Source organism: Nothobranchius furzeri, chromosome 1 (genome assembly GCF_043380555.1).
Source record: "Nothobranchius furzeri strain GRZ-AD chromosome 1, NfurGRZ-RIMD1, whole genome shotgun sequence".
Classification (NCBI taxonomy): Eukaryota; Metazoa; Chordata; class Actinopteri; order Cyprinodontiformes; family Nothobranchiidae; genus Nothobranchius; species Nothobranchius furzeri.
Genome location: NC_091741.1, coordinates 99,799,704 through 99,815,571, shown reverse-complemented (window position 1 = coordinate 99,815,571; position 15,868 = coordinate 99,799,704).

Here is a 15,868-nt window from a genome sequence, read left to right as displayed (position 1 = left end):
ATTTGAACCCACAACATCCCAATCTCAGAGCAGATACTTATACCACTAGGTCATTGACTTAATAATGCATTTTATTTGAGGCGCCTTTCTAGAAACTCAAGGTCACCGTACATTAAAAACCAGAGTTAAAAAAATAAAATGGATACAAGAAAACAACAAATGGTATAAAACAACAGGTGAAGAGCAAGGTACTTGATCATATTTGATTACAGTGAATAAGCAGTTTTAAACAGGTGATTTCAATGCCATTTGTCAGGGCATTTTTTTTAAGGAGGCAAGCGGCTCAGAGCGCCAACAAGTCATATTGGCAGGTGAGTGGCTGAGCCAGGGGGAGGTGTGGCTGCCTCACCTGGAGACCAGTGCAGTGTATCCACGCTGCAATTTGCTGACAACGTCAAGCTTTTCAGCTTAGCCATCAGCTGTGGCTGATTCTAAATAAATGTGGAGCAGAGTTTTAACCCGAAGATGCAGATATAGTTACGGTTTTGGACTGAAATAAAGTAGCACCAAACTGCCACACTAATGATTACACATGTCAACAGCACCATTAGACCCTCATCTATACAGGTTATCAGCAAAAAAAAAAAAAAGTTCATTTAGGTGTCACATGCATTTTCAGTGCTTGTCTCGTACCCAGAAGTTTGTGAGATCGAGCATGTTTGGGCCTTCCAGGTCTGACCGGCATCTTCCCCCACCATCGAAGCCAACTCACCACCAGGCAGTGGTCAGTTGACAGCTTCGCCCCCTCTTCACCCGAGTGTCAAGACACAGAGCCACAGATCAGATGAAATGACAACAAAGTCAATCATCAAGGTGTCGTCTAAGGTACCCTGGTGTCAACAGCACATATGTACACCTTTATGGTTCAGCTTTTATTATGAGAGGAACTGTTGCAGCAGATGGAACATGCAACAGATTTAATCCAGCTTGTTGTTAGGTTCTTTCGGCTGAAGAGGAAAGTTTACGGATTGGCCACTCCAACAACTTCTCTAGAACGCTTTGAAACGAAGTTAAGATGACGTGGGCATAGTTTTATAATTTTGATGTTTTGATTTACGGTCAAATCAAAAAGGGACAACCAGAGGGGATTTACCAAGCACCAACAAAACAACGCCTCGCGTCAGATCTGGAAGGTTCTGATTGGATCAGAAAAAGGAAATGTGTCATGTGACTTTAAGTATTACATGGATGAGAATGTCTAGTGCAGCTAGTTTAAAGTTATATTACTTATTAAAATACTACTGATCCAAAGCATTGTCATTTCACAGATTGGTTCACATTTTATTATTGGACTAACACTTTGTTTTATTAGCTTATTAAAAATACAGAAAGAGTTCTTTGATTTATTAAAAAGAAAGTGTTCGCCTTCCTCTTCTCTTGAGCTGGAAAATAAGACAGTTTAGAAGCAGAGCATGAGACCTTGAGCCATATCTCATGCAGATTAGTTCTGTGTCAGAAACTTCTGGTTTTGCTTTGAGCAGGGCAAAACAGAGCAGGGCCTTTTAGGTCAGAAATGGACAATTCATCACGCTACATATATAATTACTCTTTATTAGCTAATTCAAATCTGATGATAACTCAGTTTTGCAAATCACAATGCAAAGAACATTTTAAACTTTCAGCTTAACGTCTTTAGAAGGTAGAGTGAGTGCAACATAATTTAAAGATGCATTAGAAAAAAGTTGGAATGATATTTTTCTTCCTTAAACTGGTGAACTCAACACTTTTCTCCTGTAAATCTAAACCCACTCACTGAATGAGATGTTGTCCCACCTTGAATGTCCAAAGCAGCATGAATGGACTGTGCATTCTTATTAGTGTTAGAGTAGAAGTGTTGCACTGGATGTTAGCAAGTTCATAAATTCAGTGTTTAGATACCCATCAAAAGTTTCTGCTGCACTTTCAAGTTTGATGTCTTTATCATAATTGTTGCCATTAATCCATAGCAGCAGATGAATAAAGTTTTGACAATCAGCTCAGATAGTTGTGATTGAACATTTATGTAGCTCAGATAGTTGTGATTGAACATTTATGTAATCACTGTGGTAATTATGCACTTACCCTTTGCATTCATGCACAGATTTTTTTGAAGCGCAGCAGGTAGTTTGTGAGAATAAATAGAAAAGTCCTGTGGATTTATTCTCCCTCGGTGTTTGTCTGCTCAGACAGTCCCAGGCACACTTGAGATCTGGACTCCATGGGGGTCCAACCATCACTTCCACATCCCCCTGTGGTTGCTTCTGCTGAGAATAGTCCTTTGACTGTATGTTTAGAGTATCTGTCATTGCTGGAGAATACATTTTGGAATCAGTCTCCTCCCTATTGCTCCTGAATGATGCATGGCTCTAAACATCTCAAGAGACTTGAACGGCATATAGATAAACATATGCTAATGTTATCCAGCTAATCTTGGTCAGCACAGGCTTTGCATACACAGACAGAGACACAAGCTCATACACACTGACATTTATTCAATGACATTTAAATGTATTTGGCTTCAGGGTCGTGGGGAATATTCTGATCTATAAAAAGTTGTTGATGGCTGCTGTCATTTCAGCTCCAAAGTAAACTGTAATTATGTCAGTGCCTGGGCATGCAAAATAGACCAAAGAATAACACATTTACAGGAATTTAAAAGCCATCTTTATCAAAACATGGTCTAGAGGGCAGCAGTAACTCAACAGGTTGAGCGGGTTGTCCAGTAATCGGAAGGTTGCAGGTTCGATCCTGGCTCCGGACAGAATTCTGCTGTTGTGTCCTTGGGCAAGACACTTAACCCACCTTGCCTGCTGGTGGTGGTCGGAGGGACCGGTGGCGCCTGTGCTCGGCAGCCTCGCCTCTGTCAGTGCGCCCCAGGGCAGCTGTGGCTACATTGTAGCTCATCACCATCAGTGTGTGAATGAGTGTGTGAATGTGTGTGTGAATGGATGAATGATACACTGTAGTGTAAAGCGCTTTGGAGTCCTTACTCTGAGAGGCACTATACAAGTGTGGGTCATTTATCATAGAGCCAGATTATCTCTGTGTGTTTGGTTGTGTGTTTTCAACACATCAGAATAGGATGATGTCTGAGGCAGGACTGGTTGCAGGTTCCGTGGGTGCACGACTGGAAGTATCTTGGAGTCTAGTTCAGACAGGATGGTGAGAAGAAAGGGTTTGACCTCTATAATGGTGGCATTGCACTGATGTTAAAGTAGAGGATGTGCTAAGCCAAAAGACAAAGCTCTTGATACTTGCTAACTTCATATCTCTATACACCCATGGGACCTGGATTATTATCAAAAGAATGCAATCCTGAATACAAACAGGTCAAATAATGTTCCTCAATGGGATGACAAGCTGAGCTGTATGGTAGTTTCCCATCAGTACACACTCATCTGGACGGCATTTCCATTGGCTAGGACACGTAGTCAGTGGCTGCTCACCTCTCACTATTTTTGTGTCAGAGACAGATCACCCCCCCTCCCACACACACACACCACTATAACAAGCCCACCCACTAGAGCCATCTCTTAGTAGTCATGGAAAAACCAACCAAACCATGTAGAGCTGAGTCGATTGAGCCATATTAAAGTGCATCAATGGGAAGACGGCATTAGAGATTAAGAAAGGATCTCCGTCATGCATGTGAAGTTCACAGTAGAGCCGCTGCTCCACTTCATCGAAAGGAGTTTGTTGAGGTGGATCAAGTGTCTGATTAAGATGCCTCCTTACTGCCTTTGTCTAAATGTTTTTTCAGGAATTTTCCAGTAGAAAGACATGTAGATCTGGAGGAATTTTATATTTTTTCTGGTCTTAGACTACTTGAGATCCTTCGAGAGGAGCTGGTTGGTCTACGGTAAAGGGATGTCCATATTTCCCTCCTAAACCCGTTACCTCTGCAAACCAACATTGTATAAGTTATGGATGGGTGGATAAGCTTGAATTATAGCAGAGCAGCTCTGTGCTACCTAACATGCCCTCTTCCTGTGTTTGTGTTAGCATCTCTGCTGGTGTGTAAATACCAGTAATGTGAATAATGGTAGGTGTGAGTTATGTTGTGGATGTGTCACATCATTTATCATACAGCAGAGAACAACCACCCAATAACAGAATCAGCCTTTAAATAGGTCAGCTGGCCATGCTTGATACAGTTTGTTTAATTTATATTAATTAACACGTTTTCCAGCATGAAAACTGATTCCTAGTAATCCCTAATAGTAACTTCACTTAACAGATTAAAGCTGTTACATTTTGCTTACACTCCAAGTTTTGTCCATACCCACCTGTTTCTTTTCAGTGTACAGCTGGACCCATGAGAAGGAGCAAGATGTGCCCACATTGTTTTTCTATCCCTAGTGCAGTAAGTATATGCACTAAATATTTTCCACTAAACCCGTTCCAGTTTCTATTGTCTAGTATTTCTGCTAATACAATAATTATACTATTACCGCTACTTCCAGGAAAACAAAAGGTCCATGTACATATGTGGTTGAAGATTCAGGTGTGGATGAAGATGATTTGCTATCACAGCTGCAGTAAGTTTATCTACAGTTCACATATATTTCTAGCTTTAGTTCTGTTTTGTTTATTTTTTTTACAGTTTTCATTTTCTAGTATTTACCACTTCAGTATATTTTATAAAATCTGATGTATTTATAATTTTAGAGATTCTTCTGATGAAGAGCCATCCACCATCACCAGCAGCAGACAATGTCAGGGAGAGGATGCTGCTGGAGATGCTCCACATCTTCTGGACTCCTGGACATCAAAGTCAGACCCAGGTACCGTCAACCCACGACACCCAGATTTATCCCCAGAAGAACCCCTGGTATTATGTTCCCGGCTCTCTAGGAGAGATGAGGAGGGGAGTAATAAAAATAGTGTGTAGGTTAAATAATAAACAACGTGTTGTGTCACTTAAAAACAAAGGATTTTATTACAAAACACTGTATGTTTACAAAGAACCTAAAACCAATTCTATAAACAAAAGCAAAGGAGCAATATTCAAAAAGGAGATAACGTTAAGCGCCACCCCAGAAGGGGGTGGGAAGAAAACCGAGAATAATAATGGATATAGATTCAAAAGGGGAGATCCTAAAGTCAAAGTCAAAATGCCGGTCCGAAGTCAAAATAGCCAAATGGTCAAATCCTAATTTATCCAAATCCGTAATCCAAAAACCGAGAGCACCGAAGACTAACTATTCAGAGTTTTACCAAAGAGCGAACGAGGAGAAGAGAATAGCATAAACTGTTTCCAGTCTACTCTACCCTTGGACCTTCTCCCAGAACTGAGGACTGAAAGCAGCTTTTAACAGCTGGTAAGTGATCAGCCATGATTTGTTACAGCTGAGCACCAGATGACGGGGGAGGCAGAAGCCAATGGGGCCATCTTGTGGTCGAAAAGGGGCACGGCACGTAACACCTGGCTATCAGCTACCTCTCACCACCAGCTCCACAAACAAATCAGCAGCAAGTAGCAGAAGGAGGCCATGAACCATCAACAATTTCAGGAGCAGCAGTGTGCACAGGATGAAAACCCTCCAGTGACCTCTGCTCAAGGTCACATCCCTGTCCCCTGGACCAGTGGAGAAGGAATGGACAAAGCACAGAGGGCAAGTCAGGGGTAAAACAGGTACACTCTGTCCCAAAAAAAAAAACACTCCCTGGATGTGCAAAGAGTGCAAGAAAAAGTAAAGTCTGCAGAAGGACAAGAACTGCTCGGCAGAATACCACAACAGCTAAAAACACCTGAACATTGACAGACAATATTTACAGAAACTCAGACATTGAAAGTTGTACAGATAAATAAATCAAGACAAGGTTGCAATACATGTTACGCTTGATTTCTGCTATTCAGATTTTTTGTAAATGTTTATATACGTTTTCTATTCAGAAATTTCTGAAGAAAAATCAAATGCTTTTTTTATTACAGTTATAACACACTGTTTTGATTTAAAATCCCAATTATAAACTACACACCAGCTTTAAATGTTAATAGCCCAATAAAACCAGTGTTATACTTAAAATAATAAAATCTCAGACCATCAGAAAGATTGTGATCTTGACCACTGTCTTGATACAGGAATCTTTAATCAATCATTCTTGTACTTGTTCACATGCACTTATCCCCTTTATTATGGTATGTGTGATGTGAACACCCCTCCCAGGGTGGAGGTCTGCACTCTGACTTCTTTCTAGTTTTTATTAGTTAGTTATATTTCTTGAGTATTTAATTTTAATGCTGTACCATATTTAGCTTGCAATTTGCGACAATTCATGGTGTGTTTATAGATCATCAATTGCAGTTGGTCAAAATAAGGGGGCCCAGAACATTATCTTGTGGGCCATTCCCATCTGTACCGGGTTGGTCCGGGCCGGGTAGCCCCAGTCGGCCCCAGCCTGGCCTGGTTGATTCCACACATCCTTGTCTTAAGCCCATGTGGGCTGATTCTACCCACCAGTCAGAGGCTTGCTCTAATGGAAGGTGTGAATTGCTGTCAGCAGTGGGTGTGTTGGCCCTGGTCGGCCTGAAGCAGACCCCCTTGAGAAGAGGGCTGAGAATGAGCCTTGGTTGGCCCGGAAAAATACCAGGCCACCCAGATATGTAAACAACCTACGCTACCCGGCCCGGGCCGACCCGGTACAGATGGGAATGGGGCTTTACATAGGGCCCCTACAATGCTAGAAACGGCCCTGGCTGGACCAGTTGTCTATCTTAAGCAGCCACTGGGTAAGCAGAGAAGTATATCATGTACAGGTGCACCAGTCCATCAGGCAAGCCACACAGAACATCCTCATGTTTGACAAATTAAAATGTGGAGAAATAAATTCTCCTCTTGGTGTAGGGTCAATTTTCAGTCACCCATTGAACCTAACATGCATGGGTTATGACAGAGAGAGAAAATAAGCACCTGAAGAAAATGCATGCATGGATGGGAAAAACATGCAAATTCCTTTGTTACAACCGCCACCTTTGTTCTGTTGCTGATGTTATCTCTTACAGCACCTTGAACAGCTCCAGTCTGGTTGTGCTTTAGAGAACATCGGCACCATGGACAGCGCCACTCTGGAGGAGCCCTGCAGTTGTTCTAACTCACCCAGATGACTGATAAAAGATTGCCACCTTGTTAAGTAGTTAAAGCCTGGTAAACCTTCTTTCACTGTTAGTTTAGTTAGCTTTTCTGTGTCCCCTTGTTTTTCCACCGAAAGGATTACATTTCAGTTTATTACCTTATATTAAAGGTAAAGTGAAGGATGTTTCTGATTCTCAGGAAAGAACTGCTCTCTTCTTGTTTAGGAAAAAAAATTGCACGAGAAAGGACGCCCAGTTATCATCGTTACCAGTAGCTGCCGGCCTTGCAGCCAACTTCTTCAAGCAGTAATCTGAAAATAATTTCTCCAAATAGTATGCCAAACTTTAGCTTACCTGTCGAGCAGAAAAACTGCGACTGAGGTGTCTATGGGGAGCCCAAACTTCGCTTTGCACATGCACAGGAAGTGAAAACTACCCAGCAACATACAACGACTTACGACGACGAACTTGCGTGAACGGTTCACCAGAAAGATTGACAGTTAAGCAGATCAATAGTTCAGATGTTCCACCAGGAAGAAAAAGATCCTTTGCTATACCTTTAATGGAAAAGGTCTTTTATTTTGTGTAGGGGAGTTAGATATCTGCTGCACTGAAACTACTAAACAAAGCATTTGGCTTTTATTTACACCTTCCACTCATCTCTTAACGATGCATCCTGCCCCATACTCCCAACAGTGCAACCTGGGGTTGTGACACCATACAAAAAGGTTCCTGCTATAGCCCAGTGCTACTAATTGCACCACCATACACCATGCAGCCCCTAAGTTCCTTATGAATCTGCTACACATTTTTTCTGAGCAAATCCCTCTCAGCTCTGGTTTGCACTGCTGTTTGAAATAAAGAACACGTGTTATATTTTCAGACAGGTGGCCATTTACTCAGTGCCCAAGTTCAAATGACATTGTTCTCACTTGTCTAAAAAAAAGCAGAGTTATAGGAAATAAATGCTTCACAGTGTGACTGAGCCACTTCAAACATGAATGGCGTGAACACACCTACAGGGTACAACAAAGAATCACATCAAAGAGCAGCGATATTAAGGTCTGCTCCGCAATAACTGGCAGTCATTTCAAATGCATGGTTCATAAAACAGTTGGTAATGAAACCAAGACATTTGACATATTTGTAGAATTTCCAAGTAACTCAAAATGAGTTTCTTTTTGCACTTGTTGACTGAGCTGTCCTAAGTGGCTTGTAGATATGGGGGTGAGCATGCAGCTGTCTGTGTCCATTACCTCTGTGATGGAGTACTAACCTGTCTTGTACCCTGTCTCTTATCCTGTGTCAGTTGGGATTGGCTCTACTTTAAAATCCTGACAAAATGAACATGTTTAAGATTGCTGCTGGATGAATGGACGTTGGACAGAAGAAGTATATAGAGATATAGAGGGACGGTGCTGAGCATGCATGTCCCCTGTCCTCTCTCACTTCCTCAGTATATCTAAACCCTTCTCTTGTCACACTCTGTTGTTGGATTCTTGTTATTCATGCTTTGTAACTCTGTTAAAATTAGCTAACTGCTCTGGATAATACTTGTGTTTGGGTCCTCTATTCAATAAATCCTGGCAAAAAATACTCATGAACATGTCTCTAAACAACTCAATTAGTTACATACAGTACTTAAAATGGAAAAGAGTAAGTGGTGGTATTCAGGTCTCCACAGAAGGGGTGGGGGTGGGGGTGATTTCGGAGATATTGACGGACAAATGGCCTGACAAAGGTACACTAGAAAAAAGTCCCTGTATGCTGAGAGGTAAAATTACCTCTCAAATATGATCACAAGGTAAAAAATGCAACTGAAAATTTCAGCTTGGGAAGTAATTCAGAATCCAAACTAGACTTCCTTTTGTTCAAGTACATTTAAATGTTAAAAGGTTTTGTCCCTAACAGAGTTTTAGGAAAACAGATTCAAATAAACAAATTAGATTTGTGTAAGTTGGCTTCATTTCTAAGGATGTGCACTCTTCTCTGTGTCTTTCCTAGTTGATCAAAGGCATACGTGTTTTTGAAGACAGATTTGTTTTGCTGCTAAGGATCTAATCCTCCCGAGTGTGTTTTGTAATTAGTCTGATTTTCCCTCATCTCCATGCAACATTCTCAATAGAGAGCCCATTGTTAATCACAGACTATAAATAAGATACAATAGCTCCAACTTTGTCAGAAATCTGTTGGTATTATTTATAGTTATTTTCTACTATCACAACTGTGATGGAAGACACTGTTTATGTCATGTTCAATTCAAGTTTCAATTCAAGTTTATTTATATAGCACCTAATGATGACAAGAGTCATCTCAAAGCACTTCACATAGTAAAACATTCCAATACAGGTCAGTTCATTAAGCCAAACAGAAAAAAGTTTCCTATATAAGGAACCCAGCAAATTGCATCAAGTCAGCAATCCTCATACTAAGGCAAGCATTTAGCAACAGTGGAGAGGAAAACTCCTTTTTAACAGGAAGAAACCTCCAGAGGATCCTGGCTCAGTATAAGCAGCCATCCACCACGACTCACTGGGGATCGAGAAGACAGATCAGACACACACACACACACACACACACACACACACCAACACCAGCAAACCAGCCCACCCACAAACACACACCCACAACATAAATACCAAGTAATGTTTCCATGGTTACATTGGGATTTCTTAGTAAATATTCTATTTGGTGAGAGATAAACTTTATTGTATTTATTCTAGTGAACCTACAATTAAACAAGTAAACTAGTAGTAGCACATTCAATGTCAAAGAAAGTAAAATGTAATCATCAGGAGAGAGAGAATGTTTAAGTGGTTATCAACAGTGTTCAAGCTGATGGCCCCCTCCATGAGGCTACTACAACAGCTCAGCAGAACATCATTGTGGTTTAGGATTTAAAACAACCTAGCGCTGTTCCTTTGTTCCCTACAACATGTTCAAGCCTTTCTAAAAAAACATTGTGATCAACTGTGTCAAAGGCAGCACTAAGATCTAACAAGACTAGAACACACACACGATTCTTATCTGAGGCCATGAGAATATCATTTGTAACTCCCACTAATGCAGTTTCAGTGCTGTGATACTCTAAAACCTGACTGAAATTCCTCAAACAGAGCATTAGTGTTTAAATGCTCACATACTTGGATGGCCACTATTTTCTCCAGGACTTTGGATAAAAATCAAAGGTTAGATATTAGTCTATAATTCATTGGGTCATCTGGATCCAGAGAAGGTTTCTTAAGTGAAGGTTTGATTACAGCAACCTTAAAATCCTGTGGTACGTATCCATTTACTGAGGATAGATTGATTGATTATATCTACAATAGGGGCAGTAACCAAAGGAAATGCATCTTTAAATAATTTGGTTGGGATTGGATCTAAAATGCAAGTTGAAGGTTTAGATGAAGCTAAAATTTTTGATAATTCTGAAAGCTCAACTGGATCAAAATGGTTCTAACACTGTCATGTTGTGGTGTAGATGTCTAACCCACGACATACAGAGTCAGCTTGAGACGAGGAAAGTGTTTAAATAAGAATTTATTAAAAGGGAAACCAAGGAAGCAGCTTGAAACGTAGCTGAGTTCCTTCATAAAGGGAGCCGGTGCGGGAAATCTGTGGACAGATGGGAGTTAGATCCAATTCGAGGGGGGAAAACAAGGAATCTGAATTGTGCGGAGGACTTACAGTCTGGAGAGGGGGGAAAGTAGCTTGAGGGAGGAGTGGTCCGGTCTGGGCTGAGAGGAGATTCCTGAGACTGAGATCCAGAAGGGGAGACGTGGAGGGAGCTGAGTTTGCTGCGATCCAGGGAGCTTAGGTGGGCAGCTGGAGGTGGTTCTGGCCAGGGAGAAGCTGAGAGACAAGCAGGTTGGAATTCCAAAGAATAGCCAGTCGGGAATGAAGGTGGAGGTTTGATCTGGTGAACGAGAGCAGGAAGGGTAAATGCAAAATCCAAAATCCAAAAACACATCTAAATCTCAAAAGGTCCTAAGAGCTCGAAAATACTGAGATAAGGTGGCTTAGAAGGTACCCAGGTAGAGTAATCATCCAGCGAAGTGTAGGAGACTCTCAGTTGCTTAAATACCCCTGGCCAGCTGATGAGCAGATCTGCTGCAGCTTGGTCAACCTCCAGACACGCCCACCTGCAGAGGGAAAACTCAAAAGACAGGGAGTGACAGCAGGAATACACCTCAGACCGTGACAAACACAGATGAGGTTCTACAGTTACCTCTGATGCTGCCTCACTTACTGAGAAAGAAATTGCATTACTGTTGACTTCCTCTCTCATTTATGTGTTCTTATATTTTGGGGGAATGAAAGTTTACCTTTACACTGACTGATGCTGCTTGTTTGTTATGTTGGTTTACTTCCTAGAATAAAATAACCCACACAGCAAGGTGCTCTGAATGAGAACATATCTGAGAAGGTCACTCTTTCAAGCAAAGACTTGGACAAGTTAAGATTCATGAGCTGTATTACCAGCATAAAATTACCTTTATTGATCATAAATTACAAAAGAATCTTTGGTATAGAAGAAGGTTATTTAATGACATAATGCATGCTGCCTAGAAATAAAACAATCATCCCACTAATTTGAGAAATGACCCTTAAGATTTAAAAATCGGAGTTAAAGGTCATTTTGTGATTTATTATTAGTTTCAATTAATTAAAAAAGCTAAATCAAAAGTATCATTTAAGAAATGTCTTACCTTTATTTAGCTAAGCTTATTAATGTTTTCCAATGGTTGTACAGTGATGGAATGTCTGCGTTTGACCTTTTGTCGTGCCTCCTATCTATTAGGATAGCCTCATTGAAGTTTGGGTTCAAGGATTGGGCACAAATGCAACAGACAGACAAAAATAAACATCCAAACTTTTATTCCAGTTAGAGATGTCAGCAAGGAAAACACAAGACAGGTGGCAGCTGTTCAGGATGCTCTCAATACACATCCAACAAAAGGTGGAGGGGTAAAAGGAGAAATCCTCTGCTGAGCTTTTTTATTCAGGTGTGTGGTATTTAAACTCCTAAATGGCCTGGTTCACACAGCAAGATGATTATGCTGATTTCTGACATGATCCTCCCCTCTGACAGCCTTGAGAATGCCGCTGACGACCATATTGGCTAAAAAGTCCTTTTATCAGATATTCTGGCCATGTGTGGCATGTTAAGAGCGGTCTGGTCTGCTCGGAAGCATATCGGAACCGCTCCAATCATTACTAGCAGATTTTCAACATGATGGATTGTCTTGCCGTTTTTCTTGTTTATGTTTATGTATTTTTCTTACTCCTTTTTCTTGACAAAGGAGCGTGCTGCCTGTCAAAATTCCCTCAAAGCGTAAAGTGATGAAAGCCCGCCATATGAAGCGAGGGAGCTCCAACTTTTCCTTCTCTGCCATGTTTGTTTGTCCAAAAGTCATGTTTGGTTTTGGTAGATTTAGCTAGATTTCCCAACTAATCTGGGAATGACTTTGAGTTGGTTTGTGTGTGATGTGTAGTTTTGGTGAGCGGCTGAAGTCAACAGTAGAAAAAATTGTTATATCTGTGATTTTCTTTATGTGGTCTCATGATTTGGAAGTAGTCTGACAAATTTTAAATCGTGCCACATGAACCAGGCATAAGAGATAACCCAACGTTTTGAGCTGTTGTCCTTCTCATCAAAAAGGCCATTAATGAACAGGGAGGAATGTGCAGCCTGTGCCCCCCTAAAGTTCTCAATCAGCATTTTGGTTTTGTTGACATTAAGGGACATATTGTTGTCCCCAACCCACCCTCTTGCTGTCCCATGTCTGCTTTTTAAATGCTTTCCTCACTGATGAGTCCCACCACAGTTGTTTCAAATGAAATGAGCTGGTTGTAATGATGTTGGCCGTACAGCAGAGCAGAGAGCTAAGGACTGAGTACATATTTCTAAGGGACCTACTCAGTTTGTTTGCTGACAAGGACTGTTGAATTTCTGACCAAAAACCCAAATCCTTCTAAAAGAACGTTTTTGTTACACTTTCAATTTTAAAAAGTTTAAAATGTTTACATCACGCAGCATAATTGTATTTGTACTCTTGATGGATAACATTATGCTCCTTAATACTTGCATGGCAGCTTACTTTGGAGTTCAACGGACATTGGCTTAAAGGTGTGGTTCACTGAAAATCATTTTTTCATTATTATTTCTGATTACAATCAGTCACTCTGAGTTTTTTTATGCAGGCTGAACAGGAAAAAAGTCTCGTACAACTATCTCCTGCATTATCTTCTGATAAAAAATAGACCGTGAAACTCTTATGATTTGAAAAGCCTGACAGATCTACTTCACACTGTCACTCAACACTCATAGACATGTGGAGGAGTCAAGGTTGGTTTCATTCAAATCTTTAGTCTCTAAACACTGAGTCATTCGCCTCTGTGTTGGCCGTTAAAAGCAGTCTCAACTTATTTACATACAAGTCTGCTTGGGCAAGGCGTCAATCATATTTACATGCGCAGGAACAGTAAGCATCCTGTTAGACGCAAGAAGCAATGAGGCGTCAACAATATTAACATGTGAACAGTCAAGAGACCAGGGTGTGAGTGTAGCCTCTTTGTGGCCCCTCACACAGTGCATTTACATGCAGCCAGTAACCCTTTTAAAACCCGAATATTCACAATAACCCATTTCCGCAGGTCCTTGTAAACACCGCCAAAAACCCGGATATGCTCATAACTGGGTTTTTAAAAACCCGGTTACTACACCTGGGGTAACCCTTTTCTAACCCGAATGTTTGGTCGTGTAAACACATACCGGGATATCCCCATCAAAGCGTGTGTTCTGCGCATGCCCTGTTCGCAAAGAATCTTGGTCTTTTGAGTAGCGAGACGTCTTGTATGCGCCAGAACACCGGAAGTAAACAACAAGTTGGGAGCAAAATGGCGAGTCGCGGCACAGCACCACACTTTGAGTGACGGGGAAACTAAAGCGCAAACAAACGTGGTCGCTATCTCTTCCGAGCTGGGAAACATGTTGTTGTTTTCACGGATACCGGAACAAGAAGAACCGGAAATGAAGCATATTGCGTCTGGACGTAGTCCATACGTCCTGACGCGTCCCCAACGTCCGCTTTTAAATCGGGTTATGCAAGTTAGGGGTAACACTTTCTATTTATGCTTGTAAACGGGTTATTCTGATCAACTCAGAAACCCGAATCCCGACCTTAACCCGATCATAACCCAGATATTGGCTGCATGTAAACGTAGTCACAGACTCACCCTTTTTGACTTGCAATGGGGGAGACTGGTGGTGGTTTAGCATCCAGGAATCAGCAGACAACATCCAGAATAGTAAAATCTAACCGTTATCAATAGCAACACCACCACACAGAAAAACTTCTCCAGGTTAGTGTTATTAGTGGAAATAAAAATCAACGTTAGAGATGGTAGAGTCTCGTTGCTGTTATCCAATCCAAGGCAACATGCCCAAATATCAGGAAATATGACTCCAAATCCTGCCGTGTTCTGCCGCTCTCTGCAGCAGTGGACTTGTCCGTACTGATCCAAGCCATTCTGGGCTTTTTACCCCAAGTACGACTTGCAAGGCATTCATTCCTAATTACCAGAAACCACTGCAAATGCATCCATTGCAGGAGTGGTCAACACTTTTAAAATATGCTCTCATTCCACAAGTTGTGAATTGTATGAGCTGGTTTATGTGTGCACAGCTGCAACACATATAAAAACACATAGTGTGTCTCCATACACCTTCATGTATGACTGAATAATTCTCTCAGCTGTTTATTTATTCAGCAAAGTTCTGTCTTCCTCAGAGAATGACCTTGTTACTTCCGTATATATCTTTTGTTATGACAATCTCCAGCATCACACCTTGCACATATGTGCAGAAGAACAGATGAACTGGTCGCTCTGTGCCTTTATTCCATCAGCGTATGCTGAGGAAGAAGAAGCTCATTTCCACTGACACATTACAGTTTGCAGTATGCATGACCCGCCTTGCCATTATCCCAATGCAGAAATAATTTGAGTCTCAGATGTTTCATCAGAGACCTGTGATTATTCATCCTGAGCTGGAACTCGGGTGTATGATGTGATGCTAATGTTAAATTTAGTTCCTGTATTTAAAATGACAATGATGATGGCACAGATCTGAACAGAAGAATTAGGCTTCAGATGTATGGTTGAACTTTTTTATGTTGTACCTTGTTCCAGTTTTTGAATTGTAACGGCATAGCATTACTATCTCAACTAATGGCCATATCATTCAATGTGAGCCAGGTTTATTCATTAACCTGAAGTATTTACTGAAAAAAGGTCCAGACTGGGAGAAAAGCTGGGTTTCCTTCATTTTTTCCTCCACGAGCTCACAGGAAATCATCAATGACAAACTGCTACATCTAGAGCTATTGAGTGCAGAGTTGCAGATATTCATCACACAGATAAATTACTTTTCTTTTCAGCGTGCCTCAGCTGAAATTATGGACTAGATGTTTCAACAATCTAAATAAAAAAGGGCTGTTTTGTTTTTTAGACAAACTCTATTGGGAAAAAAAGAGTATTTTGGGAAAATATCCAGAGTAATTTGTGTTTAAAGTTGCTAAACATTGTTCAGGCCCACACTATTGGCACCCTCACTGTTTTATCATTGTAGCACAAAGCTTCTTTGAGTCAATAGTTTGAACCTACTGTTCAGATAGTTGCTAAGTATCTGCCTAGAATAAAGATGTTGAGGCATAACAGATAACTCTCCTTCTATTGGCTGGCTTCAGTAGGTTTTTGCAGCCCTTGTAGAGGCTGCTGGAGCACTTCTTAGTGACTCCCTTGATCTCCTTG